Below are 6315 nucleotides of genomic sequence, written 5' to 3'. Positions count from 1 at the left end.
ACCCTTGAAGTACGGGAAGAGGCGCTGTGAATTTGTCACGATCACAGCTTGCCAGACCCTGAGAAACCTTTGAAATTCCTGACACTAGGAATACTGGACTGCAAGACTCACAACTTTGTCAAAAACTATCAAATTGTGATGGTTTCATTTGGTAGTGACCACACGGGAACAGCAGTGTGGGTTGTGCCTAACTCAGATCTATCACCACCAGATCTATCACTTTTGACCCCAGGTCTTCACATCTTTTCTCAGACTTGCTACTGATGTCTTGGAATGAAACTAGGGGTGCTACTTCCGAGCTGTTGCCCCTCCAAACTGATTCTGAAGTAACACAACAGAGCTCCCAGAGTCAAAGGCAGAAAAGATTGTTCACAAAGATCCGTATCTGACTCATGAACCTGAACAGATCTTACTTGTTTCAGCTCTACATCCTCTTGCCTGTACCCAACCCAAAAAGTGCATGCCAGATGGCTTGAACCAAAGGCGGCTCTTTGGATCGACTCTCTGAACAGCCAAAATACGTACAACCAAGGGTGCACATAATCCAGTAAGAACTGGTTCTGCACAAGCTTCTTTGAAATGACTCAGAGGTGGGGCTGCACCCATAATTAGCGCCAAACCTAACTTTGCATCTTGATGACCCAGAAAAGCAGTAAATTCCACGAAATATGAACTGGTTTTGTTCATATTGCAGCTGCCGAGTCCTGGAGAGCAAATTAGTCTCGCTACACTGGACCACACCAGGGGAAACATGTCTTGGTTACCTCCAGCCTTCCTTATCTACACAATACTGAGGCTCTGGTAGGAATTCAGTATGGGCTGGAAAATGTCTTTAACCGTCATTAGAAAACAATCGGAACAAGTAAAGTCAAACTGGAAAACTTAACTTATTGACAATCTACTCGCAGAGTTCCTCAGGACAAGCAAGAAAGGCATATTAAACATACATTTCTCAGGGTGCACCAATCATATGTTGGGTTCATTAGTCCCAGAAGTGGCTGAGACCTGGTTCTCACAGAAATGGCAAACCAGTAGCTAATCTTTATTCCCTTTAGATTGCCCAGATGGCAGAATTATTTTTGTATTGACACACACAGTCCTTGCACATGGAGAACTAACATGTCAGGGAGGAGGTTAGGCTAGAAGTGAACTGTTTCCTCTCACATCGAATTTTGTACATGCAGACCATTTTTTGAACAGAGAACCGTTCGAGGCATGTGAACCCCACAATGGGCAGCCAGTAGTGCAGGCCAGGCCCAGATTGAGAACCAGGCCTAAAAGACAGGATATGCAAAATTGCATTCAGTCCCAGGTCAAAAACGAAACACAGTGGAAAAGAGAAAACAATACAGTCGGCACCCAGTCGTTTTGGGATGAGAATCCAGCTCCGAGCAGTATATGCTACGTTCCAGCAGTCCACCCTAGAGACCGGCAACTCTCCATGTGTCCTAGAATAACCTTGATTCCCCCTCCCCTTGTAACCCAGAATCATTTTGACTCCCTAAATACCAACGGCCTCAGCCCCAAATACCATGGAGCAGGAATGTTGGCTGCCAGTTTGCAGACATGAAAGGGTGTTATTCCTATTCCACACACACATTACAGTAAAGAGGCCCCTCCTACGTCCTGTCTCATCTGTCTGCCCTCACAATTACTGGCCTGGGAGGGGCTAAGGTTTTAAAAAGGATTTCCCTTCTTTGACTAAAAGTCAGTGACTTTCAGTGGTAAGTTCCCAGCTCAGACTCTTGGCAGCTGGATACTCTCTCTCTCTCTCCTCTCTCTCTCTCTCCCTCCCTCTCTCGCTCTCTCTTATCTTCTTGCCCTTTTTCTCTCTCTCTTTCAAGGAGGAATTATACAACAGCTGGGACCTTCTTACCAGGAACATTCAGATTGCTAGGTAAGCGCTAACTTTTTTGCGGTTTTCTCTGCATCTTGCAATCTGGCTCTTCAGCTACAATTTTTTTTTAAAAAAAGGATTTCAGCATGTGTTGTGTGTCGTCTAGAAATTGCTCCCCACGGCGGCAAAATGTTCTTGGATGGTGTTTGGTTTCATAATGAAGGGGATTTGCGTCATAAATCTCATTCACTTTCTTTAAAAAATGTAATTCAGAAGGCAGCTGGGGGAAGGTACGGGGGGAATTCTTCTACTGGGGGCCACGTTTAGGACTTGCTGCTGGTGCAGGCAGGAGTTTATCACAGTCATGGGGTCTTCCTTTGACCGTGGACTGGCGTAGTTGAGAACGGTGCCGGACACACCCGAAATCCCCTTGAAGTGTTTCACTAGGGAGACAGGGAGAGAGAAAGAAAAAAAGAAAGAAAGAAAGAAAGAAAGAAAGAAAGAAAGAAAGAAAGAAAGAAAGAAAGAAAGATGAAAGTTGGTTAAACTGCATTCTTGCTCTTTAGATCCTAACAGAAGCCCCTTGAGGAAGAATGACTTTAGCAAGTGCTGCTACTTTCCTTTGCTAGGTGCGTACGTGAATTTGCTTAACCCCAACAGTGTCAATTGCAAGTACAGCTGGTATAGAACGAAGGCACCTGACCCATTTGTACAACAGGCCTTTCTGACCACTTCCAAGTGTGCTCTGGCTTTTGTAAGTCTGAAGTGCCTGTCCAGAGCAGACATGCAGGAGAATGCTAGTCCTGCAGGAAGATTCTGCCTGGGCGGAAATCTGCATTAATATGATTAATACGGTACAATTTTCCCTTAACCCGCCGTGGCAAAATACAGTGGGGGTTGATGAGGATGTTCCAGACACCGTTTGAGAAGACAGACCTTCTCCTGGAGCATGCTAGTTCCCAGGCGCACATGGTGCTTGTCTCAGCGATAAGCTCCTTTCCCGTGCGTATGTGCATGAGATGTGGGGAATTGTGGTATGTTGAGAAAACTTCATTCGGGTTGAAATGTGTCCGGGCCATAAACAGACGTGGTAACACATCCCCACACAAGCAGCAGGGTGGAGGTAAACAATCCAACCTCCTTGGTGAATCTGGCAAACAAAGACAAAAGAAAGAGAGAGACATAACTTTGGCTGGGAATGTTGAGTGGCTTCCCCCTCTGTTGAGTCTCTTGAGGTTGTATAACCGCCCACAGCTAAGTTATATAAGGACAATTGGAACATGATGAGGCATCAGTTTTGGGTGGGGGCACTTCCTCGTCAGTGGTACCCTCAAAATGGCACCAGTCACACACTCTGCCTGGCTCACACCCATAGGGAGAATGATTCATTCTTTCCTCGTAGATTTACTTCTCCATTTTCCGCGTGAAATTGCTTCTGCCGGGACGGATGGTCCTTTGCAAATTTCAGGGCCACTCCCTTTCATATTTTCCATTCTTGAAGCCCAGACATGCTTATTGATAGTAGACTTGTGGCACTGCTGGTGTGTCCGTGGACAGACAGAATGGCGAATTTATATTGACGCTTTTCTCCCTTTCGTTTTGGTCTGCAGTCAGTCACATATTGAGGATCCCCCAACTTTTCACTATTAAGGGTGGCCAAAGACATTTGGTGCCTGGAGGGGGAAATGCAAGCTTGAGCAAAATGACTTCCATCAGGCTTGCATAGGGGAAAGTGTGCCCCATTGGGAGACAAATGTATATCAGATCTTTCTGCCACCCACCACTTGCCTCCTTGAAATACTACATTTGTTCTGTTTAAGATTATTTCATTACCTCTCTCTCTTATTTATATAAAAGCTGCTATAGCCTCCCTTTGCACAAACTCACTTTGGGGTAGAGAAGCTGTACTGGAGGGGAGGGCTGTTTAACCCTTTCCCTCTGGGCTAGCATCCCTAGGCAAATATATATATACAAGTACGTTTTAAATTTTCAGCTTTAAAACGATGTCGGGACATCCATTCATGGTTCTTACTGCGTCACATGCTCTCTGGCCTGAAGCGTCTTGGGTATGATTCCTGCTCAGGTCACTTCTGCAAATGTTTACTTCTTACCCCTAATTCGCACTCCTAGGGAGTCTAGCCTCGGTTTCAGAAGTAGAAGCTACAGCCAGGTTTGTTTCAAATGTCTGGATATGGAGGAAATCTCCTAAAAGAGGGAAAAAGGAATAGGTGAAATCCATAAGCCCTTGTGGAAACTTGTGAGCATGTCAGGATGTGAGCATGATGTACTTGAGCATGATGGAGGCTGAAGCGAGGAAGTGGATTTTAGCAGTGGGGACGCCTGCCACGCGGTCCCTTTTCCAATTTATTGGCCCTCCTCCCATCACCACCGCTAATCGAATAACACAACATTGTGACCGTCCGAATCCTTGCCTTCTGAGCTGAATGTGTTTAATGTCTCTTGAGTTTTCCGATCATGGGGGGATTATTAATGGACAATTAGGGAAAGGGCCTTCTCTTTTGCAAGAAGGTAAGGAGGCAGGCATCAACACAAGAGGTGACCTTCCTCTCTCAAGGCACAGCACTTTATAAAAGGAGGAAAGGGGGGGGGAATAAGTGTTTGCCCTCTGGTTGCCCATTCCTTTTCTCTGTTGTTGAAGAAGAACTTCTCCAGTTGTGTTTGTGCTGTCTGCCCTGATGCTTCCCATGGTTAACAAGTAAGGTGTAGCACTATTATTCTTACTATTGCCAACAATTACTTACTTATTGATTCATTCATTTATTTTCAAGTGCACATACCCAGAAGGCACTATGCACAGTTCTTCTTTTTGCATTTTATATAGCGCTAAACTCCAGTGCAATGCTGTGGCGAACGCGACACCCGTATAAATTCTAAAGCGGCATCTCCTCAAAGTTTCAGGCTAGAGGAACAATTGCTAGCCAATGAATGCAAGGCAGGGCTGCAAGCTTTGCTCAGGTTAATTGGTAGTTTCCCCGTCAGCGTGAGCTTTCGTCAATTAACTGGTGGAGGACAATTTACATTGGTGAGGGCAAATTTTAATTGGTGGGGCAAAGGATTCTTGGCAATTCCACCCCCACCCAAAAAAGCCCCACAGTTTTTATTTTTCAAGTTTTACATTACAGCTTGGACAAATAAATGCATTGCAAACTGTACAAAGAGTTGAAAAATTACTATATATAGGTTTGAAGTGGGGAGGAATTACAGCAATTATATTTATAATGACATCGTTCACAATTTTAAACTGATTAAAAGCATTTTAGAATAATGTTTTTGAGGTTTTGATTCTGGTGTACTAATGTAATAGGGGGATGAAAAGAAAATATTTGGTTTTTGTCTCGTTGATTACACTGTAAATTATGTCACATTTCCTTCAAAATCCCCAAAGGATGATTTTATTAAAATACAAATTGATTTCAATTTACTGAATCAATTGGTTTTAAAAGACAAATAAATATTCACCTACAAATTCTTTTAATGACTGGACAGCCCCCATAGAAGGGTACCTACCCCATTGTCATGAAGGATGCAAGTCCGGCCCCTGCAGCCTGCGGTTTGGATTTGTGAGAGTCCCACATGTGTGTACAAGGAGGGAAGCTGGCAAAGGGCTCGTGTTTGCCACACCAAATTGTTTCTGCTCTTGGGAACAGAATTTTCACATCCCGCCCTGCTTCCTAACATCAAAGTGTCGAAACAAGCATATACCTCGAGAACCCAGGCTGCGGCTGTTGGGGAATCACCATGAACGGGTGTGTTGCACACGGTGAACAGCTTGTGTGTGTGTTGTGGCGCTGTTGTTGTTGTTGATGATGTTTAATTCCAAACACCATGTGGAACCAAAGTTGGGATGGCAATTCTGTCATCTGTTTGATGCCACCCTAAATGCCTTATATCAGGGGTAGGCAACCTAAGGCCTGGGGGCCGGATGCAGCCCAATCGCCTTCTCAATCCGGACCGCAGATGGTCCGGGAATCAGCCTGTTTTTACATGAGCAGAATGTGTCCTTTTATTTAAAATGCATCTCTGGGTTATTGGTGGGGCATAGGAATTCGTTCTCCCCCCCCCAAAAAAAAAATATAGTCCGCCCCCCCCCATGGTCTGAGGGATGATGGACCAGCACACAGCTGAAAAAGGTTGCTGACCCCTGCCTTATATAGTATTGAATATTACAAAAAAAAATGGACTTGAGAATATGCCTTTCCTCCCAATAATTCCCCTTCCCTCGTCTCCTTGATGCCTGGGAGGGGTTTGCAAGATAAGCTATTTGCTCTGGAAGCTTGGGTGTTACCTTGAGATACCACAGCGACTGGCACCATTAATAAGATATAAGTCAGGGTACCAAGATCATTTGCCCGCATTTGTCTGCATTTCTTCCTCTCACCCTCTCCTCCGGCCATGACCTTTCTCTGCAGACCATTAGATGGGCTGTGTGTGTGTGTGTGTGTGTGTGTGTGTGTGTG

General features: G+C 44.9%; 2 long non-coding RNA genes across 2 annotated transcripts; one reads left to right on the top strand and one right to left on the bottom strand.

Moving 5' to 3' along the window:
• Positions 1 to 1021: 1021 nt before the first annotated feature.
• On the bottom strand, positions 1022 to 4043 carry LOC309522344. Its single transcript, XR_014215050.1, has 3 exons — positions 3949 to 4043; positions 2774 to 2987; positions 1022 to 2280 (listed from the first exon to the last, which is right to left on the bottom strand). It is a non-coding gene; the product is annotated as an uncharacterized lncRNA (long non-coding RNA).
• On the top strand, positions 2143 to 5546 carry LOC309522343. The gene is made up of 3 exons (XR_014215049.1): positions 2143 to 2274; positions 2772 to 2981; positions 5357 to 5546. It is a non-coding gene; the product is annotated as an uncharacterized lncRNA (long non-coding RNA).
• Positions 5547 to 6315: the final 769 nt, after the last annotated feature.

Source organism: Podarcis vaucheri (genome assembly GCF_965113315.1).
Source record: "Podarcis vaucheri genome assembly, chromosome: 17".
NCBI lineage: Eukaryota > Metazoa > Chordata > Lepidosauria > Squamata > Lacertidae > Podarcis > Podarcis vaucheri.
This window is presented reverse-complemented; position numbering and strand designations above follow the sequence as displayed.